This window comes from Amblyomma maculatum, chromosome 4, assembly GCF_055883805.1.
Source record: "Amblyomma maculatum isolate TAMU_Amacu chromosome 4, ASM5588380v1, whole genome shotgun sequence".
Classification (NCBI taxonomy): Eukaryota; Metazoa; Arthropoda; class Arachnida; order Ixodida; family Ixodidae; genus Amblyomma; species Amblyomma maculatum.
In genome coordinates, this window is record NC_139347.1 from 102,109,948 (window position 1) to 102,136,455 (window position 26,508).

General features: G+C 43.1%; 1 protein-coding gene across 2 annotated transcripts in view; it reads left to right on the forward strand.

Moving 5' to 3' along the window:
• The first annotated feature begins 2,967 nt into the window (after nucleotides 1-2,967).
• Nucleotides 2,968-26,508, forward strand: part of LOC146191876 (DNA damage-regulated autophagy modulator protein 1-like) — a 103,520-nt gene continuing 79,979 nt past the window's right edge. For both annotated transcript variants that reach the window (XM_084602317.1, XM_084602321.1), the window contains exon 1: nucleotides 2,968-3,103. The gene's annotated coding sequence lies outside the window, so the exon portion shown is untranslated. The remainder of the gene's footprint in view (nucleotides 3,104-26,508) is intronic.

A 26,508-nucleotide genomic window follows, 5' to 3' on the forward strand; every position in this document is an offset into this window, starting at 1 on the left:
AGGAGGATTTGTTCAAGTGGCAGAAAACGAGTTACATGATTTTCTATAGTATGCCTTATGGCTAGTTAGCGAAACAAACAAACAAAAAGGCTAGAGAGCAGATTTGAACCCACGAATTTCGCGTGGTGAGCGATTACGAGCACGGAACGTTGAATAGCTATCGCTGCATCTAGTAATGTAGATCGCTGCAGCCGATCGCCCCGCATGCAGACTAGAATACACTTTCTCGCTGCATTGCACGTCGCCGTCTCGATCAACTTCCATCTGTGCGCAAAAAGTTTCGTGCACCCTACATGTTTAATGACGTTAAAACCATACGATTTGGGGGAGGGGAGTATAGTTGTGCAAGCAGTTAAGAAAAATAGCGACACATTCATGTTCTAAAGCTGTTTGTGGATCTATAGGAGGACTCCTTGACTGAGAAAAGCCTGCATACTTCACAGTTACTTTGCCCCTTACTGCCCTAATCATTGAAAGCCTCATCTACTATCCATCCAAAAGAGGCAAACTCTCCCCCAACAGGAACATTTCACTGTCTGAAATAATTCGTCCAGCAAAGCGTTGTATTCAAACATTTCGCCCTCAAATATTCATTTTATCTGTGTTTTCCCATGCGTGCGCATGTGAACAGGCATAAGTGTACTTTTAAATGCGAGCTAAGCTTTTCTCGCGTCACACATGCTTTAGTTATACAGGCTGAAAAGGGCATGTGTAAATTTGTGATTATCAGGCCAAAGCTAAAATAACGATTACAGAGCAAAACTCACTGCCGTGCGTCTCGCTATTAACAGCCTTAGCTGCTGCTAGCTCTCGAGCTTGATTTTTACGCGTAGTATACGCTAAGAGAAAACCTTGTCCCTCCTCCCCACAGCAGGAAACCAGCACCCACGCTTGAACTGTCATTATGTCCACAAACCTTTTCATTGGCTTTCGCCTCGGAAAATCATCTCAGAACACCGGGCCCGTAAGAACCGCCTTTAGCGATCATAAATATGAGCCCTTTCATTTGGCTTCCTGGGTAGAATTGGAGAAAGCATATGACTACATAGTATGAAAGAAGCACTGAACAAGGGTAAAGAAGGGGTGGGGGGGGGGGGGGGGGGGGGGGGGGGGCTTCAGTTCGCAAGCCGAGCCAACGTTTCGAAAAGGGGACTTGTCTTCATCTGGTTTTTGTTCAGTTCTCTTTCATTCGCTCGCAGTAAACATTCGCATTATTACTGCTTAATATTTTCGCTGTCGGCCCATTGTGTCTGTTCAGTAGTTTTGATCATGTTGTGGTAATACACACTGGCATTTAAAGTGAGAAACGCTTCTTGTCTCCCTGAAATAGTGTAGCCTTGCGGACATGAAGCTAGCATCAGGTATAAACAAGAACGGAGTTGATAAATACAATTACACAGCAATGCTGTTCATGACTGGCTATACCGTGTGCGCTGGATTGTGACGATAGTCAATGAAGCGACATCCAAGCCGCCAACCGGAAAGAAGCAGCAGCCGAACGACAACAGTTTCGAGAAGTATTTTCATGTTTATGCGCAGCCGCCGTGAAAAGTTTACTTCTAAGTTGTTTATCGAGGATCCCTATTCCCTATGCTGCAGGACTCAGAAACAAGCCGCCTGGGCTGAACACTTTTGAGGGGGCTGTACCTAAACAGTATTTTAACCTGGTTACAGTAACCGCAAAGCCACATTCATGGGAAGAATATGAATTCATCACTGCGTCTCACATATGCAATAGTAATAGCTTTACTTTTTTTGTGTGTGATGCTTCGAAGAAGTTTTAGCATGGTGTGGAGTATCGGGTCTTCCTACTTCCAAGACATTCCACTTCTTTTTGTGAACTGTTTTAGTAGGCTTTTCGCACGTGGTAGCGTTAGGGCAAATTACATCATTTTTCTTGTTATCGAGAAGTAGGAAAATCCTTCAGGTTATCTGGCTCGGTTTTCAGCCATGTTGTGGAAGTTTTATTGCAAACTTCAAGCTCTAAATCTTTGAACGGTTGGGAGACTATTGTCCTCTAATAATTTTTGACCTTTAAAAAACTACCATCATAAAACTGCAAAAGTTGGAATGAGGAGCCGCACATGCTCTTTAAGACATATTTATCAAGACTAATTCCGTCTCACATATACTAAATAGACTCAACCTTTGTTATTTGGCATGAGGAAACTCATCGATAAATATGAGTGGCAAAACAGGTATCATATATTCGTCTTCCAATATATGATATTAGATAAAAGCATTAATTAAACTGTAACACGCTTTTCCTCATGCAATTATACACTAATAGTCATTCTTCTTCCGCACAATAGTTGACTTTAATTAGCTGAATAACCTCGTCTTAGCTCATAAATTAGCTTCGTTATTGTTATTTGCAGGGCTATTGCACATTTTACTGTCTGAAACTACTGTTCTTGATTCCTGCAATAATGTGAGATGTTTTAGGATGTTTGCATGTCTTTTTGATGGTTTCAAAATCAAGATTTAGTCTCGCTTTCTGCTAATTAGAGTTTTATGAACCTTTAGGCAGTGTATCCTTTGTAAATGCCACCAAATTATTATTTACATTCCTGCCTTCATCCAAATATCATTGTGTGGCGGTTGAAATGTTTTGAAATATTTTGAAATATTATTCTCTATACGCAATTGGGTTTCTAGAAAGGCCGTCACTACGACATTATAGGGATCAAAATATATCATGTGGCTCGAAAAGCACTGACAAATACCCTACAATACGGCGTTTACCACGTGTAATTGTGAATAGCTCAGACTAACAGCTCGGTATGTAAAGCCCTAGTGGTTATAGCCTTGACGCTGCTTTTCCGCTGCATCTGGCAGAAACGGTGTCGCAGCGACCGCGATACGGCTGAGCACATTCATGCGCCTATGCCGCCGAGCTGGCGCGTTCGGTAATACCAGCCGAGCCGCAGATGTCCCGCTGGGGTTTTCTCGCTACGAGACAATAGCGTCGCCCTTTCCCTCTATCGTGCTTGGCATCGCCCAGCGTCGAGTTCCGTGCGCGATCGTGTTGTCGCTTCTCGGCGACTGTCAACGGTGCCGCACGAAGAGGAGCGGAATGCTGCGTACGGCTCATAATTTTTAGGTAAGCTACTCTCAAAAAGGTCTAAACCGCGTGAAAGCTAACATAAGAGGTTGTGGTCATTTAAGCCCTTTGCTTGCGCAAGTTGCGAAACTTTCTGTAAAGCATAATTATGGAAATAAGGCAGTTACATTAGGCCAAAGATAAGATGTAGTCTGTCATGTCGCCTGTTGCCAGTGAGACAAATTGTAGGGCAGTTACTGATCCAATATTTATTTTTTATGTACTGTACACCTCAAATGCCTCAAATATGGATATTAGGTTGATATAGATTATTGACACGGTGTCGCCTGGAAAAGAAAAAAAAGAGGAGGGGTGGGGGTGGGGAGGGACAGCAGCAGTAAGCAAACGCATGCATAATAAGGTTTGAGACTGCACCGAAAGATAAATGAAAGCCAAAATGAACATTACATCTTCATTCATCTGAAGATGTTGAGCAGGAGAAATGGTCAGATTTTTTATTTTCTGCTGCCAGCTGTGTTTTCCGATCTGTTAAAAAGCGAACCCCTGACGCATAATGACCACACGGAATAGCCGGGTTTTAAAAGTGCAACTTCACAGTTAGTGTGCGATCAAAGAGCTGTCGTGTTCATCAAGCCAAAAGTTGTCCCATGTACTGATGTCACGCGCCGTCAGTGTCATCGGAATAAGCACCTAAAATATTAACAGCAGAAAGAACTTTACAAAATTGTCTCTAATATTCTTAAACCACTATATGCTTCTAACGAGAGCCTCAACGGGAATCATGACAGTTTATTTTATTTTTTCTGGCAAATATTATACAAAGGCACTGTAGTGATTCCGACCGATATTTTTAGCTGGCATGCACAATTCATTTGTAAGTATTTATAGTACTTATAAAAAGCTACTTGGGAATCAAACTGTGCATAATCATTGACTAATATCCACAATCCAAGTTTCCTAATTAGTAACTCAAGCTCTTTGGGCGACCATTCTATTTCAGTCACCTGCACTGCATGAAAAATGTCTGAGCATATAATTTTAATGACATGGTAATTTAATTCGAAAAGAATGATATTCTCAACTCAATTTTCATATGCACGGAATCCTAAATTTTTAATCTTTGATGCTTCATGATATCATTTATTAATACTAAGTGTGAAATATTGTTTTAAACATAAACTCAAACGAAAAAAATATATCGAAAATTTAACAGTTGTTGCTATTTAATTTCTGTGCGGTTTTGGGAAGTCAACCTGTTTTGACTACAGTATATTTCTATAGTAACATCAGAATTTTGTGTAGTTACAATAGAAACACTGCAGAACAATAGCATACTGAGAAGTACTATAGAACAAAATTACAAAAATACTAAGAGCACTACAGAACTGCAAAAACACTGACCTTATGACAAAAGTAAAAAATAGTTTGTCGTAAGCAGGCATCAGTGGCATCGTCACGGACGTTTATTGACCGTTATGGTCGTTACGTCACAGCCAAATGACCTCGTGCCGGAATTTCAAACAGCCCACAAAGCTCACACTAAACGTGACGTCTCGCCTGGAATAAGTGAATAAAACGGGACATGCAATGCGAATTAAAGGCCGCTTTATAAAATAATTCATTTTTCTGAGAAACATTCAGGCTATAAGCCGGATTCGATCCCACTATAGGTTATAAGCGTACTTCGAACGTTTGGTTTTTCATGTAAAGTGGTATGTTATAATTGAATGCTAATGAGTATCCGTGTAAACGTCGAAATTTACATGGATTATAATTACAAAATTAGTAGCTAAACGAGTAGAAAGGTGCGCTTTGGCGTTTCATCGCCGTTGGTTCACTTTCGCATAGTTACTTCAACGCCACATTTATTTTATGTCCCCCGTTGGCCCAACCGATGACACTTAAGGGCTTAAAATGCGTCCTCTAGGAAATGGCTCTCCAGAGGACCATAGGTAGCTGTCGCTGCATACTAATAAGGCGGAGCAGTTCCCTACAAATGTTCGATGTTTAATAACTGCACCTGTCAACAAACGAGCGTTCTAACACTTTAAGTAAATGTAGCGTTGAGCGTCATGCAGTCATGCACTCGTTTTTTTCCACCTGGTTAGAGAATAGAATTTCCTTGATGCAGTTGACACCACTTCGCATTTGTTTTATATGTATATTGCCTAGCATTGTTTACTAACTTTTATCTCGTGTATATTAACATCAGTCATTTTGTCATATTTAGTTATTCGCTTCCACTTTAATATTTAACATTTTTCGTTTGTATATTTAAATTTTTTTTCACATGCTAACTGTTAGTTGTTTTGGACAAGTATTGAGTGCTTCTGATTACGTTTTTGCTTCCACATTCACGAATTTATTGCTTCTTTAAAATCGAATGTCTCATGTCTGCTACACTCTCTTTTAAGCTTTCAGTTGGACGTAAATTATTATTAAATAAAACGTTTGCTCCTATGTCCCTTTCCCATTGATCACCCTCTCCTTCCCTCCCGATCTGTCCTTCTGTGCACAATGGAAATTGGAACACATATTGTTTGTGGGCCACTGGCTACGTCATGACCACATGTGTGTCACCGACGAGCATTGAGCCGCATTTGTGTAAAGAGGCCAACGGAAACCTAGTGTTGTGCAGTTCACTGGACGCACTTTTACTCTTTCGCCATGACACGTAACAGGCTGGCCACGAAACCTGACTCATTTTTCCGCTAAGGTCATTTTAGCGTTTTATTTCGTAACTGTCGAAGGCGGCTGGAGGTAAGAGCCAGTGGCGGTGGCTTCCACATAGTAAGCTCGAAAACCGCACCGTTCACGCGAGCTGAGTAATCTCGAGTCTCGGTTGTCTGCATTAACGCAGATGTCTTCCTCGCATCAAGCTCTGAAATGGTCTCACGGACTGCTCAACGTAATGCACCATGTGCTGAGCTTCACAACTGGCATGCTGCTCAGTACCTGCATATTTTGAAAACGAATCGGGATTCTAGGATAATTTAGGCAGATGAAACGCCGGTTTTGATTAGGGGCCATGTGACAATGATGAGAAGAGAGGAGTCGCTGGAGAATGATTTGATGTTGGGAAAGGTTGAGGGTCACCGGAGAAGGGGTAGGCAGCGAACGCGATGGTTAGATGGCATCCTCGAGGCACTGCAGATGAAGTTATGTGATGTTAGGAAGATTGTGAGAGACCGGAAAGCGTGGCGTGACATGGTCCATAGGGTCACGAAGAGTCGGACACGACTGAACGACTGAACTGAACTGAACTGAATGTGACAAACAGTGGCTTTGTTGATTGAATCATATTTCTCACGTGGAAAATAGCAGGATTTGTCGTACATTTTGCTCCCGATTCACTGTATATGAACCAAGTCATGAATTTTTCGCTTTAAGCTAATTGGCGAGAACGTTGCAGCAGAGGCCTAATTTTCCTCTCGCAGATTTGGACTCTCTCCGCATTCGATGCGTCATGAATAAAGACTTGATTTTTTCTGTTTTTCGCAGCGGATCGTAGGCACACAATATTTACATATAAGCACGAATTAGGTGCTCACAGTATGTTTTATATTGCTTTTGTAGTGGCTACGAATGCCCTGTTTTGACTAAAATAGCCCTGAAACACCATGCCAGCTACGTGCGCAAAAAAATGCCGGAAAAACGTTTTGTTCCTAATTTGGATATTTTATTGTTTAAGCACGTAGACATTGGCCGGTAAAGTGATAACCGACGAGAATGTGCCTCATTTCGGAAAGTATTTCAATTGAATTATTCTTTCGTCCGAGCAATTTTCAATTGGGTTCAGCTGTAGCCATCTAAGACTGGTTGCATAAACTGGCTAGAATCAGCTTAACTGGTTGCAATTTCGACTATCCGCCTTATCTCTCCTTGTGCTTCGCGGCTGCTTGTTACTCCCATCAAACGATACTTTGCAATAATCTTGTAGACGCACGCCACACTCGAAATCTGCCAGCCGTGCGTAAATACAGGTACACCATTCGTGCCTTTACATAAACAACGTTTAACAAGTCTCTCGTTTAATGCGTGTATGATCACTCTTCCGTCACATCCTCGCTATTTTCCCTCGATCCTTCTAACCGATTTGTTAGGTCGCTCTTCACCAAAATACGTGACCTCCCTTTAAAAGCACCACTAACAAAAGCATGCAGAAGCGGCTCTGACGCACCGTACCTCGTTATTTTCGTATTTAGCCACGGATCTAGCACGCCAAAGCGAAACACCTCCATGAGCGGACTGTTTTGAACTACACTGCAGATGCCGATACTGTCTTCTGCCAACCATGCGGAAAGGTTAGCACGTAAAATACTTGTTTTTATTTAAATCATTGCAGTTACCTGATTAGAGTGAAGTGCTCCACGCAGCCCCTCGCCATCATTTGTTTATAACCTGGCGCTAATGCAAAAAACCTGCCAACGTTTAGTAACATTTGCCGATTGCTCAATACCATATATGGTCGCTCAACCGAAAAGCCGTCGCCGTACACTAGTTTGAGAGGAGGGTTTCAAGGACTAGTTCGAAACATGTAAATAAGAATGTGCATGTGATATCATGTCAAAACTGGAATACAATGTATTTTTGTACCACGTTCAGCTAGGGTGACGTCATATATACGACTTCATTTCCCATTTAGTATTCATCTACTAGTCTAGTTGAGGATGATTTGTGATAGAGAGTCGAACCAATAACATATGTATTCAGCTGAATGCCCTAATTTCAAGTGTAGTTATTCACAGGAAGTAAGAAGATACTGCGCCTTTTCTCCCCAGAAAGCCAACCAAAACAAAAAAAAATGTAAAAAATCGTGTATTAAAAGGCGGTGTCAAAGGTCCCATTGCGTCTACTCTTAAGGTGAAACTTGAGCTTCCTTTCAGTTTTTGCCCTCACACTGCGATATTACCACAACGCTCGCCTTTTTACACCGTGCAACATTTTAGCCTGGTATAAAATTGCATTTTTTAGATTATATGTAAAAGATATCCGTTTTATCATTGTGTATATTTCGCGTAGACAAGTATTATCTGGACCAGCACACCAAAAAAACTGCAGAACAGGGGTAAATGTTTAATGTCACAATGCATCGTTCTAGAACGATAGAACTATCTCGTGGCGTAGAAACTTTGCTTGCAAAAAAAAAAAAAGTAAATCTGGTAGACACTTCCTTCAAAAGTATCGGATTAGCACATGTCATCTATAACTGCGCAGCGAAAAACTGCCTCTAGACCAGGTGCGAAGAAATGCTTGCAAAGATACGAGATTAGCGCGGCGGCTGCTTCATTTTAGTCTCCGTATATTTAACAACAGATATGAAGTAACGGTTTATTGATCACAATTCCCAGCCGAAAAGCTTGACACCAATAAGATGCCAGGGTCTTTTATTTTATGCTCAAAGCCTTTTCACAGGGCAAACAGGGAACTATAACCTATCATTTTAATAAATCCTTGAAAGTTACCTATCCGAATGGCACGGAACTCACCAAGGGTTTGCTTCTTTTACATGGATCTATATGGGGAAAAAAAACATTTCTGCTGAAGGCGTTCTGCCTGCAGATGATTCATGCCATCGGCCCTGATTCACCGTATTTGTTAAGAACTCAGAAAGCATTCCAAGGATGTTAACGAAATTATTGCTTTACTCATGGATGTGTTCTTACAGCGCATGCTCTCGTTCAAAGATTAGTCACCCAAAGCACCTCTCCTGACTTGAAACCCTCATCTCACATTGGACAACGTGGCTGGAAGGCTTTGTATGCTAAACCTGCCACCTTTATGGGATAAAGACCGCTATAGATAGGTTTTCAGGCGACGAGAGCGTTTCAGTCAGGAGGGCAAAAGTGGCCTCGCCTCCTCTCAGGAAAACCTCGAAGGAGGCCTGGCCTACTTGAGGGTCAACTTCACTTTTCTAGCGAGCACTGTAATAAAGCTGAAATATGTGTTGTGGTTTTTCTGTGTGTGTGTGGGGGGAGGGAGGGGGGGTCGGCAAATCGATAATGTACAGCAAAAATCTTCTACTTTTTCTTGTAGGAAATTTGTGAAAAAGTTATCGCCAAATTGCTGCCCGCCTTGTACAAAAACGAGGTGTTTTCAGTGCTCAAGTAGACTTCATGGTCAGTTTCTAGCTAACATTCTAGGATACCGAGAAGTAAAGGCATCGGATGCTTTAATTTGGAAACCCGCTCCCGGAACATTTGTTGATATGAAGCGTTCCTTTTCAGCCTACCACTTTTTTTAATTAGAAGGGGGCATTCTTTGGAGCTTATTAACAGGAGGATGACGTTTTGCATGCTAATTATTCTTTAGATTTAACAGTTATTTCCAGACGGACGGTCTTTATTTGTCATAGGACCTCGCAGGATATACGTTGGTCCCTGCAAAATATCTTATTTTACCTGCATTTGCAATCTCAAGCCGCAATGTACTGCAATCTTCCCTTGCATCAGGTATCTCGGGTGTCACACCACACTTCTAGTGGCAAGCACCCGTAGAAGCTGGTACGGCTCCAGACGCTTCAATCCCCTTACTACATACATACATACATACATACATACATACATACATACATACATACATACATACATACATACATACATACATACATACATACATACATACATACATACATACATACATACATACATACATACATACATACATACATACATACATACATGCATGCATGCATGCATGCATGCATACATACATACATACATACATACATACATACATACATACATACATACATACATACATACATACATACATACATACATACATACATACATACATACATACATACATACATACATACATACATACATACATACATACATACATACATACATACATACATACATACATACATACATTAGTGTAGAAGCACTTTGTATATCCAGAATGAAAGTTTAATTCGCCTACGAGTAAAGGTTTTCAGCTCATGTATCAATCAGGTACTTTAAATTCGTCTCCGTTGTGCATTTCAATTTGTACTCTCCTGGTAAAGACGTTCAGGCTCGTTATTTTTGTAGCATGCATCCATAATTTTTGGCGCTAAACATCAACTTTTTGTTTTCAGTAATACTCTCCGGGTTCTGGGTAGTTCTATTTGCATTTTATTGTTTGATTCCAGGCCCGTCAAATGTGTTTCAAACGGTTTGTGACACTATTCACAACTATCTCTCGCGCCCAACAGCGACCGTCCGAGCAATGCTTTGCTGAAGCATGCGAATTGCATGGTTTGTTGAGGAACAACTTTGCGAAAACTGCTTGTAAGATTCTCTCCCTTATTGAAGTTCTAAATCAATGCGCGTCCTTTCCTTCTCATTCTGTTGCAGTGTTTATGTGCCTCTTATCGGCTCATATATAATGTGCAATACTTTTGTTCAAGTTTTTGGTGCCTATATATTTCTCCGTTCGGTGCGGAATTTTACCTACCTATTTTCGGCTCCTTAAACGTGTACTTATGGTGCCTAAAAACCCAGCCTCTAGTAACGAATATAGATGTCGATCGGGTAACTGTTGAAGAGAATGTGGTTCGATAATCACGCAACAATCTGAGCCTTGGATACAATTTTAAACAGAATGATGACCGATTGTACTTTTCTGCGCTTGCGCGAAATTGTTAGAAAAAGAGCAAAGTTAATCTTATGAAGGGGCCCAGCTCACCTGCTGAGAATATTTGAATTAAAGAATCATCCTGCCTATAGTCCTTAGGAAAGAAAAGGAGGGAGCGCCGAGAAGCACTTTGACTAGCAGCTGCATGAGCGGATACACGTAAACTAGCGGGCTACTGGAAGCTTCCTGGACCCTGTACCTCAGTATTGTCAACCAGTACGTGAACGAGAAAAATTTATCAAATACAAAGTATATATTTGGCGTTGTGTTATAGTGAAAAGTTAATGCCAAGCTGGTGCCTACGTTAGAAGAAAGGGGTTAACATCACAATACGCAACGCAGGAAGAACGTTTCGACTAAATTTGCCACGGGCCGAAGTTTCGGGTTAATACGGTGACAATTTTGTTCTGTGTTGTTTAAAACTGTGACATAGTCTACCCATCAAACTCATGAGTAAGATTTGGTGCAGTTAAAGAAGTCGAAAAACTGCAATGTCATATGGTTTTGTTGACTACTGTACTCATCTGAGGAGGCATCCCATATCGCGATGTATAACTCGTTCGCATCCCACACGTGGCGAGTAACCAGATCGCATCGAAGCGTTCGCATGGTCCTCTTTATTTTGCGGAAGTGCAATACAATTATACTATTTTCGGAAAGCTAAATGCATTCTCGTCAGCATGTTGGGTAAACCCACTGTCGTGGCCGTAGCAATCGAAAGCATGCTACACGTGCCCGGTCTAAGCGTTGGCGCCAACGACATAACGTCACTGCGCACGTACGCCGCCGACGAGGAAAAAAATCGGGTCACAACACGCGTTGGCTTCAGTCCATCTCTGCATGCTGAGGTACGTTAGGAACCTATTTACAGCCCTCTGTGACGCGGGTGGGTCCTTCTGAGATACGGGTTGCTACATTTGTAACTTTGATCAATTTTAGCACACACACACACACAAAAAAAAACATCCTCATAAATGAGTGACATCCGCACGATACTCTTAATCTTCTAAGGCGAAATGAATCCCCGACCTGCCGCCCAAGAACAGCAACGCAACGCTGTGCACAACGGATGAGCGCCAAGACTTTAGCACTGCGCGTATAAACGCGAGTCCCGACCACGACGGCTGCGTTTTGATGGAGGCGAAACGAAGTGGCGTCCGTGTGCTGTGCGATGTCAGTGCATGTTAAAGATCCCCAGGCGGTTGAAATTACTCCGTAGTTCTCCACTACGGCTTCATTTTCACCATTTCCACTTTCAATCCCACCACCCTCCCTTCTCTTACGGCGTGGTTCAGGTGTCCACAGAAAACAAGTGAGACAGTTACCGCGCCTTTTCCTTCCTAATAATCAATCAATCAGAATGTGGACAAATTGTGGAGTCAACAGCTTCCACACAGGTGTTGACTGTGGTCAACAAGTGTAAACGAAATAGATAGTTACCTTTAGTCAACAGCCTAGTTGTTGACTAACATGTGTAAAGTGTGTTAACCATGTTTTGACCTAACTAAATACATATAGTTGTTGACTAACATGTGTGTAAATTTTGTTAACTATGGGTTGACTGGCTGAAACATATACGGACTATGCTCAAAAATTCTCAGTGAGATCTTGGTCCATAGCTTGACTCCGCTAGCTTTTTTTTCTTGCTTGTGATTTCTCTTGTTTTCCTCTAGTGCTTTTTGTCTGCTGATGAGTCTGCTTCCATGTTTACATCATTTTACCCTTCTGGCACAAAAAACCAAAGCGCGTTGCAGATGACAACAGATGTTTGGGTTTTCTCGCATTTTACTTACGCAAAAAATAATAGAATCAGTTTCAATGCGATAGCCTGTTAACAAGTAAATTATTGTTTATTATGGTGAGAAAAAAGTTGAGCTCCCGAGCAGTCGGCTCTATATACTCACGATGGATGGATGGAATATAGTAGCGCACCCTTTGAAACGGGGTGGTAGCAGTAGCTATCATGCTCATTTTTCTTCCTATATCTTAATTGTTGTTTTAGATTGGTTAATTATACCATCATTCATTTATTAAATTTTTGTTTCTACATTGCTAACATTATGTCACTTTTCTGATTTTAAGCCATCAATCTTCCAGTCGTTTTTTTTTTTTGCTAGCTTCCACCGCAGGTTTATTCATCCGGCCACTGCTATCTCTAAACCCCAGAGCTCCAGGAAGAGTGACAGCGCCTGCATCGACTTCCGGATGGATACCATTACATTTGAGTATAATATGGTCAATTGTTTCACTGGAGTTACCACATACAGCACATGCGTCATCTTCATTGTTAAATTTCTTTTTGTAGCTGCGTGTTCTAAGGCACCCTGATCTAGCTTCAAAAAGTAGGGAACTGCCTCTTGAATTATCAAAGAAAGCTTCCTTCCTGACCTGCCTTTTCCCCTTTCGGTATAATTCCACACTGTTTCTTTTCCATCGAATTTAATCAATTTTTACCTTCTGTGTTTTTCACCTGTTGCTTGACGCTCTTTATTTCTTCGTTCATGTGACCAGTATACTTACTGGTTAGTTTCCCAGTTATTTTCCTCCATTGTGAGTCAACGCTTTTTAAGTATAGGTATTTAAATACTTTAGGTGCCCATCTGTTATTGTCCAATTTCCTCAGGCGTTCTTCATATAATATTTTACTCTTGGCTTCCCGTACTTCGAAAGATGCCCAGCCCATATCCCCCTCTACCGCCTCATTTGTGGTTTTGCCGTGGGCACCTAGTGCTAATCGTCCGACGGCTCCCTGATTTATTTCTAATGTCGACTGTACCTCTGATTTTAGGCACAAAACTGCATTTCCGAAAGTAAGTTCGGGCACCATAATTCATTTCCAAATACCCCTCAAACCCTCATATCTTTTGTATCCCCACAATGCCCTATGCTTCATTATCCCGGAATTTATTCGCCCTTTGGCCTTAAGTGATTATTCATGCTTTCCAATGTATGCCAATCCTTCGATTACCCATACCCCGAGATATTTATATTCTGCTACTCTGGGTATTTCATGGCCTTGTATTTTAAGACCCTGATCAGTTGAGCCACTGAAAATCACCAGACCCGACTTAACTGCGCTAAAACTGAAGCCTAGAGCGTTCCCTTCGCCTCCACAATACTTAACTAGAGTTTGCAATTCCTCCAGGCTCTCAGCTAGCAGCACAATATATCGTCGGCATACATCAAACCGGGGAGGCGCTGCCCTACTGCCTTTCCACCTAATCTATATGACAGGTTGAAACTTCGGTTACTTTCTTGTATCCTCCGTTCCAGGTTTATCATATAAAGCATGGACAACAGCGGTGATAGAAGACTACCTTGTCCTAATCCTTTGCATACCTTGACAGCTTCCGTACTTCTTATCCCTACTCATGTAATTTCTGCTTTGTTATCCCGGTATATTTTCTGTAGGAACTCTTATCTCATGCCCGATACCTTCTTCTTTTAATATGTTCCACAGGAGTTCCCTGTTTACGTTGTCGTACGCCACGTTTATGTCCAGGAAGGCCAAATATAAAGGTCTATTTTCCACTCAAGATATTTCGATGCATTGAGTAAGCCCGAACAGGTTATCATCTAAGCGCCTACCATTTTCTAAAGCAGTTCTGAAGTTCTCCGAGAATCTTGTTACTTTCTACCCATGCTTGCACCTTTAATTTCACTGCCTGCATGGCAAATCTGTACATAACAGATGTCATGGCAATCGGCCTGTAGGATTTTATGTGCGTCCTTTCTCATTTCCCTTTATAAATCAAATTAATTTTACTCTGCCGCCAGGTGTCCAGAATTTGCTTATTCGTTATGACTGTTTCCAAAGCTTTCAACAACGTTTCCTTACTTCTTGGACCAAGTTGATTGATCAGCTTGATCGGAATTCCATCTATTCCGGTAGATGTGTTTTTAGGAATATTTTTCTGCCTTTTTCCAGTTCAGATTGGTCAGTTCTAAGCTGCTTTGTATTCTGCTATTTTGTGTTGCTTCCTGATTTGCGGAGATTAGCCTATCGTCGGTCTTAAATGACTCGGCTATAACGGATATAATGTAATTCACTGCGTTGTCTCCATTAAACAATTTCCCTCGTTATCTTTAATCCGGTCCTGCTTTCTTTGATTCTTTTTACCTAGCCGGTTTATATAGTTCCAGAATTTTCTTGGTCCGCCTTTAGAGGCATCGTGAACGTCAGCCATCCAGCGATCGGTGGACTGTTTTATTTTACTTTGGATGAGTACCTGTCAATATGATTCCCATCTTTGGTCGATTTCCTCCTGAGATACCTGTGCTTTCTTAGCCTCTCGGTGTTCTTTTAAAGCAGCCCGTCGTTGTTGAATGGCTTCCGTGATTTCCTTATTCCACCAGCTCCGTGGCTTCCTCTTTCCATTCCAGCGGTTCGCTACTTTAACCTCCTTAATTTCCCTTTTTATGAGTAGTTCTACTTGTTCATAATCCCAGTCTTCCATGAGGCTTTTCTCTATTGCTTCCTCTATGTCTGCTGCTATCTGCGCTATTTGATCGTCGTTTAATTTTGCGTTTTCTTTTTGTCTAAGTTCCATTTCTCTTTTCATCAGGGGCCCCATCTGCAGACTAATAGGTTTATAATCACTTCCCAGACTACACTCCCCTTCTTCATCTGTTTCCATTTTTGTGACCTTGCTATAAATTCCCTGCGACATTAGACAGTAGTCAATGGTCGTCTGCCTCTTGCGGAATTCCCACGTAATTTGTCCTTCGCATTTTGTTTCTCTATTTACTATAACTAGGTCGTGTCGCTGACAGAAATCTAACATTATAACTTCCCGTTACAACGCGTGTATCCATCCAGATCGTCGATGTGGCCGTTTATGTCCCCCAGCAGAATAATATCGGCCCCATCTCCAAACTGGCTTGTATCGTCACTGAGACATTCAACAAGATCCTTGTTTTCCTGCCTGCATTGGTGTCCTGTTACTAAATAAACTAGCCCTAGCTATGTCCTTATGCCGGCAATTGTTCCTGATATCCAGATATGTTCTTTACAAGATGATTTAATTCTTTGCCAATTTGTTCCCTGGTGTATCAACAAACCTACCCCTCCACCCTTTTTTTCCGTTCTCGTACTGTTGTACCCTTCCCATGCAGACGTAGCCTTCTATAAACGGCGGATGTTCTAGATCCCTGAGATGAGTCTCGCATAGAGAGTACACACCTATTTTGTCATCCTTCAACTGCTGTTCTATCTCTAGGCATTTCGCTTTTTTTCTACATCCTCGCATGTTTATGTAGCTGATCCTAGTGTTAAATCTTTTTTTTTTTGTACTTTTCTTTCTCGACCTCCTCTTTGCCATTTTTGAGGGCTCAGCCTGCGTTATTATGCTTTCTTCTGCTTCACTTCTAACTACCTCTGCGCACGGAGCCCTCGCGGACCACCTAAAAAAGCTACGGCCCTGCCTGCCAAGCGCCAGCTGATCTCTACTCCCACCCTTCTGTTAAAATAAATGTCATCTAGCTTAAAAGCCCTGCCAAAACCTGCTTTATGCACCTCCCTGTTTACCTCAACCACTTCGATACGTTTCCCCAGGCTTAACTTTCTTATGTCCTGATTAACTGTCACCATGTCCTTTTCCAGCTTTTCGTTCGATCCTAGCACCTCCGGTACTGTGCATACAACTATCTGCGCTTGCTGTGTTATCTCCCTGATATCGTGAACTCCCTTAGCTAAACTTTCCACCACTCCTGCAGTGTCACCATTTAGGACATCGTTTAGCCCTGCGGCTACTATCACCATATTGCGATCTGCAGAATTTTTCAACCGCCTATTTTTACTCTCTTTCAGCACTGCCCTTATTGTCATCCTTACCATACCGCACGCTATCATACCATAGCGCACAGTACCATACGAGTGAAATACTGATTATGTACTAGAGGTCACCACAAACCATAGGGTTATACTTTTCCACGCTGTCTAGCGCCGCCTAGCGGAGAAATTAGGATCACATGATTAAATGTAATTTTATTTGTATACCACAACCATACAGTTGCCTTGGATGGATGGATGGAATATAGGAGCGTCCCCTTTGAAACGAGTTGGTAGCAGCAGCTATCATGCTCATTTTTCTACCTATATCTTAATTATTGATGTAGATTGGTTAACTAAATCATCATTCTATTTATTAAATTTTTTCCACATCGTCTAGCGCCGCCTAACGGAAAAATTACGATCACGTGATTAACATATACGACGCATCATTTCCGATAGATTTCATCACGATAAATCGTTTGGTACCACTCCCGTTTGTTTACGACTGCCCGTTACAGATGTATGTTCCTTTTAGTAAACGTCCCAAATCAAAATCGGATTCGTTTGAGGGGTTTCGGCGGTCCAGGATTCGGTCGCTAATTTGATATGTTAACGGTTTAACTAGTAATTCGAAGTATTAAATGCGTAGGTTTTATTTAAATGCAATTTTATTTGTATACCACAAACCATAGGGCTATACTTTCGAACCAAATTCAGTATACAATTGTTCTGGGTAATGCGGTTTGTGTGGTTGGAGTCAGGCTGCACCAGAAAAGAGCGACCAAATAACACAAACCATCACCAAATATGGAAGGTGTCTTCGCGGTCGCTTTGCACGATTGCTGATTGTAGCTGGCGCTTTCGCGTTTTGGCGTAATCGTTGTGAGGCAGTCGCATCGAGCCGGCGCCGACGTACGCTTTTGTCTATCCTGGTGCGTCAACGAAAGGAGATCGTAAGCTTTCTGGCTGAGGAACTTTTCTACCTTGGTGAACGAGAGTTCCTTCGCCAACGGTTTTGCCCTTTTGTTTCCGTGTCGGATGGACGTGTACGGGTGGTTTTTAACCCACCCTGGAACCTGCAATACAATGTAAATGTTTATGTCAACTCACTCCTGTATACATCGCAACACACATGTGCATCCACACATGTTGAATGGGCGTGTGCGTCGTGGTTTTTAACACACCTTGATACCTGCAATATAATGCAAATATATATGTCCACTCACAGATGTTCACATTGCAACCCACAGGTTCAAAACATACTGTGCATATGATTGCTGTATATGTTTATATTTATTTTATTTGGCAAATTTTCTACACTGTCTATATCTTCATGTACATTACAACTCAAAATTGTATATATTGTTACGAACGACAAGGAAGAAGAGCATCGACGCCATCTTCAAGCCGGGACCATCACCGAGGGCCCAGGGACATCGCCGAGCAGCTTCGCCCCAGCCCTTCAAGCCCAGACCTGAACAACTACCACCGCCCAGCCCCCAGCCCGGACCTGAAGACAAGGAGAACAGACATACCAATCAGAACCGAGATGAAGGACCCGAAGGAACCGATGGACACGAACACGCAACCCCCGCCCAAGCTGCCCGACGTGACCTCGAGCCATCGGTCCCATGGAGGGTGACGGATGGTTGACAGCTCCAAGGGAGGCGGATCACCCACGCATCAGACATCGTACCGGCAAGCCGTTCTATTCTTCCTCCTTCCTCTTCTTCTTCAAGCATCCAGACACGCCCATCATCATGCCATAAAATCATTAACATCGCTAAACTTCCTCGTCCACGATCGGGACGGGTCATGTTACGGACGACAAGGAAGAAGAAGCGGGCAGTGGCGCGGGCAGGAGCGCTCGCGCTATAGGGCCCGCGAACATTCATTAAACGTCATCTACCATCGTCATCGGTCATGTTCTGTCTCCTGTTTCAATCGGCTTGCCGCTTCGTAACAATATCATCATCACGAACTGCCCAAATTTTATTCTGTATGTAAATACTGATCTGTGACGTATTTGTTCGTTAGGATGTATTTTCTGTACACTTTCCTTTGTTGTTAATCATGTGCAGTTCCTGTTTTGGTCATTTGTCGCCGGTCATGTGAATGTCTTATGTCTAATAAAATTTTTTTTCTAAACACCCCTGTCCTGTGCGTATACACTGTATTCGCGGCCATGCTCACGATCTACACAATATCCATGTGGATCTCTAAACGCAGCTCCTAATCCAGGGAACGCATTCACTGACGCTTGATACCTCTGGCCTACCGCGACACGAAGTAATCCCGTAGTCGCTTGTATATTGGCATGGCGGTGCAGTGTGTGGTATTTTGACTCTGCAATGAGATTTTTGTATTTATGTTCAAATAATGCCACATCGTTTCAATAAATGGTCTTCCAAATAAAAAAACTGACCCCCCCCTGCTTCATATAAATTAAATCATTTGCATATATGTCACTTGGTTATTACTCTACAATAGCTGACGTAGGATGCTTATACAGCAAGGTTGACATTTTGTGTGTAGTCAACAACTATGATACAGCTTGTAAACTCCACAACAGCAGCACACTCAGTCAACAACTTGAATGTTGATCGCAGGATTAGTGCTGTGTTGACAACCTGTGCTAAGTCGACAACTTCAATACAAGTCGTCAAGCAAAAACATCAGTACAGCCAGTCAACAATTCGGAGTGCCACTATTTGATACGTGTGGACTGGATATCAATAACATTTGTGTGTCCTTTTTGTGATGCATTTATTGACTTTACGTAAGTAAACAACTGGAACACATACTTTACACACTCATTTTTGTAAGGGACGTACGCTAACACTGTACTAAATTAATCCGGAATCCGGCAGTACGGGGTTCTCCTTAACAGCAGTTCCATACCACACGCTAGCATACCATAGCGCACAGTACCATACGAGTAAAATACTGATTATGTACTTGAAGTCACCATGTGCACCTTGAAGTGCCGCGGAATGCGCGCCCATGCGAGTCATCAGCCGATCCATGCTATACATAACGAAAGAAAACGACCGGGGTCCGAATTACGCTGTGATCGCATCACAGAAACTGTCACAAACCTGTGTTGACCGACCAAAAACTGTGTTGACCAGCACTGCTTCACGGTGGAGCATGTTTCGATGCGCGAATCTCCTGTGCCTGACGTCTAAAAGCGGGTGCTGTGGTCTGCTAAAGCCGCAGCGCGCGCCTTCCCTCACAGTGCTCAGGACGCTTCTGCAGTTGGCTTTGGCTTTCAGTCCGCAATTCTCTTAATTAAATTAAATTGGTTCAAAGGAAGGGAAAGGCGTAGTATCTGTCACCCTTTTCTCTGTGGATACCTGAACCACGACGTAAGGGAGGAGAGGAAGGCGGGAGAGAAAGCGGAAAAAGAAAAAGAGGAGCCGTAGTGTAGGGCTGTGGATTAATTTCGACCCTCTGGGGATCTTAATCGTGCGCTAACATCAGGACAGCACACCGACCTCTCTTCGTTTCGCCTCCATCAAAACGCAGCCGCCTGCGGTCGGGATCGAACACGGGTACTCCGGCACAGTATTCGGGCATCTTAACCACTACACCACCGCGGCGGGGCATTCCGCAATTCTCTTTTTTTGTTTTTGTTTTTTTCTCATGTGTCTTTCTTTTATTTTACACAACACAGGATATCCAGCTGAAACGCCCTGATGATTAACCGCCTTTCCTGAACTTTTCCTCGCTCTTTTTCCCGTAGACTGTTAGCCCCGGCTTTCGTTCGTTATAACGAAGTTGAAGTAGGGTTAAAGCTCCGTCATTTGTCTCGGCGGCTGCCTGGTTACGCCGCAAGTATGGTTAAACCAGGCTAAACCCGTGGCTTCCGCAGTAAAGAGTGCCACCGCTCCGGAGCAGATCGCGAGGGACACACAGTTAAACCTCCCACATATGATGCGGCAGCTCCCAGACCTGCACATTCTGCAATATTCTTTAGCACCTTGAGGCTCTGTTAAACGTTTATTTTGTCTTGCGCCGCATTTTCGCCGAGTGCTGTTTGTGAATTTGTTAACGAGTGAAATCGCATCAGAAATGTAGTTGTTGAAACAGACCTGAACATTTGCTTTATACCCGTCCTAGAATATTCTATCACATTTCAGCCAAAAGGGCTTGGCACCCCGAAGCGATGTGCATGCAGCGGCTAATCACTCGCTGGTTAAATAAATTTTACGACTGCTCCAAACAGATTAAACTTTTTATTACGGCATTGTCTATATCGACAACTAATTTCATCGACCTTTGGAGAAGGGAACTTGGCCAGCGGGTTAGTTTCACTTGTCTCGGTGAATGCTGATGTCAACAGACCATTACGTTAGGTAATGGAATGATGAACTCTCGTTGCAATTACTTATCTAGACTAGTCCCCCCCCCCCCCCCCCCCTCAAAAAAAAAAAAAAATTCGGGGTCTTCAGACACCAGCGCTGAATAATACTCCGCACTGAAAAACGTGGTCAGTAAGCAAGCAGTTATTTTGCGACTGAGAGCTTCAAGCAAATCATTTGAGTTATTTTTTTAAAATACAGATCTTAAACGCCCCAGGTTACTCTTTTTAATGTACGAGACTCTTAAGCTCCGCCTTTCAAAGTATACTGCACAGACATTTTTGTCTGTGTGAAATTTCTGAGAATGTATTCAGGAGGCAATTATCTAAATCTACAGTACATAGTCCACCTATTTTTGCGTGGATGCCTTTATTTTGTTTGGGTTTTGTACGTGTGTCCTAGATGCCACTTGCAGAGTGGGGAGCGTGCGTAACGTCACACGCATAACAGCAACCTTCTTCCGTCGTACCTTGGTGGCATCAATGTGGCAGTCGCACCTGGGTATTCTCAGTTGGCGGCATGAAAATATGCTATTCGAGACACCTTTCATACAACTGGCAGTCTTCAGAGCAGGGAAAAAGCACTCAAGCGGGCCCAGAAACAAAGTCTCCCTTCCCAGGAGAGTTCCACTTCAGCCCCTCAGATAATCGGGACCCTTACCTTGTCCGCATCTGAAAGAGGCGGTAACGACTCTTGCGCACCATTCGCACTCAGCCCAACAATTCTCGACTGTCTGAGCGTGTAACCGAATTGACGCGACAGGTTAAACAACCCTACGTTCCACTTGCCACGAATCAATGGAATAATATTTGTGACTCCATCAACGACACGCTAAATAAAAAAATATATAACCTGGCACTTGCTCAGAGAACTGCTCGGGCCTCAAATGGATCTTATTCCCACTTCGAGAAGCACCATTCACTACTAGGCGCGGATGCCTCCAGCACCCAACTTCGCGACTCTATATTGCTCCTGCCATACCTAGTTTTTATCATCCGTGCACTGGTGCTTGCAATGCAGAACTCGATGCGTCGTTTACCCTCTGGGATCTCGACTGGGTGTTTGAACAGCTAAAACGGAAGTCAGCTCGAAGTGAGGAACAGATTATGTGCTCGCTCATTCGAAACCTCTCCGACAAAGAAGCATATTGGAAACAACTTGTATCCCTACTGCCAAAGCCAGACAAAAACACTGCGCTTCGATCAAAACCTCCGCCCGATCTCTCAAACCTCATGCCGGGAAAGACCATAGAATGGATTGTGCTAAATCGGCTTGAGGCTCATCTTGAATCTACAGATTTCTTTCCCCCTCAACAAATTGACTTCCAAAATGTGTGTCTACTCAGGACATCTTTTTCCTCCTCACACACGAATTTGAGGAGGAAAACCCAACCCATAGTGGCCTTTGATGTGCGTAAGGTCTTTAATAACCTCGTCCACAATCCTCTTTTAAGCATCATAGCCTATACCGGCTATGGTCCAAAGATATGCGGCCACCTAACTGCATTTCTCCGCGACCTCATGGCCTAGTTCCGTCTCCACGATTCTGTCACCGATCCTTTCCCTGTCACGCGTGGTCCTCCTCAGGGCGCTATTTTGTCACCAACCCTTTTTAATCTCGTAATGGCTCTCTATCTCGTACTCTAGAGTCTATTCCAAACCTACAACATACATTCTATGCTGATGACCTTACTGTTTCGTGCACTTATTGGTCTCACGGAGCAGTAGAGGACACCCTACAGTAAAATATCGATGCAGTCGCTAGTTATCTTGACAAAGTAGGTCTATTTCCCGCACCTGAAATATCCGCATTGCTGTTGATCGCAAAAACTCGCTATCAACGCCAGAGTAACCATTTAATCAATCTCACAATTCATTGTTTTTATGAATTAAAATTCTGGACCAAACGAAAATGATTAAAACCTACTACTTGGTAGGAGAAATACAGGTGCAACAAATGTTCCCGCCTCTTTACATTCTATGCGGGATGCAGAGAGCTCGTTTCTGGTGCACTATCACTACTACTCAAATCATGAGCAAAGACTGACGTTTGTCTGAGGTAAATTTTACCTTTCAAGCTTTGCTCCGAGTGGGTTCTGAAAAAAGGCCGAGGAAAACGGATCAGCTTCGCTTGCAACTGTGTTAGACCAGTGTAGTCGTTGCTTGTTCTTTTTTCATTGCATTTACTTCCTAAGCTGTGCAGACTGGCTGAATCGTAACCGGTTCCTTCACGTGCCAGACTGGCGTTTTTCAGACCGCGCTTCGCACGTCATCGTCTAAATTGTCATAATCTCCTCTTACATAGCTACTCTAAAGAGACTGGAATTGGTGTTATCCATTTTGAACATTTGGCTGTTTTTCTTTTTCCTTTTTTTTTTTTTACGTAGTCTTTTCTGTTTATGTCACCTCTAATATTCCTGTATTTCAGCTTCATGCTTTGCTAAGACACAGCTGTGGTGCGTCTTGCGTTTTCTAGGCATTGGTACGGCCAAGCGTCAGGTTAGGCTCGCTGCCATTTCAGTCAATCACTTGCTGGTCATTCGCAACATACGAACGTTTGTTCTCTTTTTTTTATGTAGTAACCCTCAAGGAAAATGAGTGGTCTGGGAAAGTTTGTATCTGAGACTGTGCACCCGGATCTGCACTCTTAGGGCTTAGCGTCTGACGAAAACGTATACATAATATATTCATTCCTCACACCGAACTAAAGTTACTGCTTGTATAAATGCTATACCTTGACAGCTGACAGCACTGCCTGCGGCCTAAGTGAGGAGCGCGCGAGAAAGAGAGAAAAATGGCTTTAGTGTATCTCGCCAGTGTGCTCAGCTGCTGGCAGGACCATCCGAAAGAAAATGCCAGATCCCAGAACACCGGTTCGGAGTAGGAACACACAGCCGCAGCGCAGCGCAACGCCGACGCAGTACTGCGCAGGTGCAACATTTTGCTTCAAGTGACTCCTGACGGTTCAAACCTGTAATATATACTTTAAAAATCCAGGAAAACGCAGCATTCAAAACGTTAAAGGTGTTGCGTAAACCACAGTTCAAAAGTGACACAAGCTCATCAAAGCTTGAACTTGAACATAAACTCGAACTAAAAAACGCATGCAATGCAGCCGTTAGCCTGATCAAGAAATACGTAAAAAATAAACATCAAAGCTCAATAGGCAGAAAAAAAAAAACATGCTCTCTGTTGCAGGCGTTATCTCCAGAGTCCGAAACCTAGATTCACTAATTTATGCGGTTTTCGTAAGCGCATTCAATGAAACAGCATTCCCTGCTAGAACCCGCTGAGCTGTGTTATCAAATGAAAATGATAACGCGTGCCACGACGTGCAGTGGTCAGTGAATTAAAGAAGATTATCAGCTTCGTGATGAAGTCGCAAGTAGTTTACATATACATAAGTACACACAGTCACATAGAAATACACAGTATCTCGCAAAGAACGATGTGCTCGACCCAAATTTCCGTATGCGGCGAATTTTCTGCACCCATTTGTTCTGCTGCTGATGACATGTTTTTTACGAAGAACCGCGAACAGCGTGAAGCAATTTTCACGCGGGGTTGAGCTCAGAAATAGACAGCAAACAGGCACACAAAAACAAAAAGGCGCTAGCGCATAAGCATAGCGCGAGGTGCTTAACACGCCAGCAGTTAAGGGCCGTAAAATGGCGCTGACGAAAACGAAAAAATTACGAGTGGCTTTAGCGACTAAAGTAGTGAGAGGCGAAAGCTTGAGTGTCGCCTTCTGGTAAGCAACTGGCACAATTAGTAATTAACCAAATAATTAACTATACAGGAATAATTAATTGTTTAATTAGTTATCGATTTTAATTACTTATTTTATTTATTGGTACTTGATCATTCATTGACATATGGTCATATAAGGCACGCATTCGCGCATACTGTGGTAGGGCTCTGTGATTGGTCTAGACCTCTATGAAGTCAGAACGCCGCAAAAGCGAAACACATTTTGTCCACGGCAGCATGAACTATTAAAGGGTTTCGCGCTAAAACACAAGCAATTAAGCGAACTTTTCGCGTACTTTTCCCGGCTGACGGCCCATAGGGCCTGTCCTGACCCAGAAATGCGCTGATGAGGGAGGCGGGCGAGTAGGATCTGCGAGGGTCTGCAGACGTCTGCAGAGTTCACAGAAAGTGGGTACCTCTTTTGGTAACTTTTTGGTAACTTTGGTAAAAGTGGGTAACTTTTTAATGGGATTATCAAGAAAGGAAGGAAATTATCAAGGCCAGCACATCCTGCAATGGTAGCGCCGGGCCATCTTGTTTACGTCACAATTCGCTTTCGGTGTACTGGGCGCTAACTTCTTTTACATCCATACAAATATAAAACGCGCAAAATAACTACCCACAAGGATGCATTTTCGGCGGTAGCTGATAAAAGTACATACTATAATGTGACATCACCGACAACCTTAACGCGACAGCGGTGAGAGTTGTATGGTTTGAAGTTAACTTATTTTCTCACTTGAATTTTGTTACTTTGGATGTAAACACAGGCGAGTTTTGGGGTGATTTACGCTGACGGCCCTTTTAGATCCTACTAATGCAAAGGCGTTTGACTATCGAACACAATACCTTGTATTAGCCTGAAAAAGGTGATATGCTCGACGTGTTCATGCGGGTGCGCCTATACAGCTCGAACGTCGGCGGCTCTTCCGCACCGCCTGGCCTCGCGCGAGTGCACCTTTACAAGTTCGCTTCACCAGCCGGCGTGTAATGAAAATTTCCAATAAAAGGAAAATTTGCATGGCGGCTGTACAAGCAGCAAAGCACAGAAAAAATATTCTTTCTAAATAAACCCAGGATGGTATTCTAGGAAGAGCACGCAGATGCTTGTGCTGACGGCACCGCGTACCCCTTGGCTACAGCAGCGCGGCTTCATATTGCACCTTTTCTGCGCAACGCCCATGGCTCAGGGTAAAACTACATAAATCGAACCGATATATGCATTATCATAGGAGTCGATCATAAATAGCGCGCGCTAAACACATGGGATGGGATGGGATGTTGTCACATTTCGCGACAATGTTGTGGTCCCGCCTCTCATAACTGAGGGTTTCTACCTTCCCCTCATATGCATCATAGCAATTAGTCAAAAAGTGTTGCTTCAACCAGAAACAACGGCGGCAATAACGCCCCTGGAGGCGGTGAAAAAATGGCTCTAGGCGGCATAAGGGTGCCTCTAAGCAGTAAGCGATTTAGCAAGCAACATTTGGAAGCGCCATCTCTAGGACAAAGCCATCACTACCTTAGCTGCAGCCTTTCGATACAGAGCGCAGGTGGCGCTGTATGATCGCGTCTTATATGAGCCGTAAAGTATTCATAAGCTAGAGAAAAAAAATATGTTATCCGGTCTCGGTCTCAGGCATCTACGCTCGCCGCCGCCTTGGCCGCAAGCGTTGGCGACGGCTATCGGAAAATCCCGCGCCAGATATTGTCGAAGGTTTGTGATATTATGCCGGCAGGCGTATAGGCCCTCACAGAGACCGTTCTTTATAGGAGGCGTCGTCGCGTCGCGCTGGCATCACTTTCGCTGTTATTTCACTCTTCCTAGAAGTTGGAATTCTCCCACTCTTCTTTACGTCTCGGCGTACCGAACAACTTTCGCGACCACTAGGGGCTAATGTTGGATCACGTGTCATTGCACTTGCGTCTTCCAGG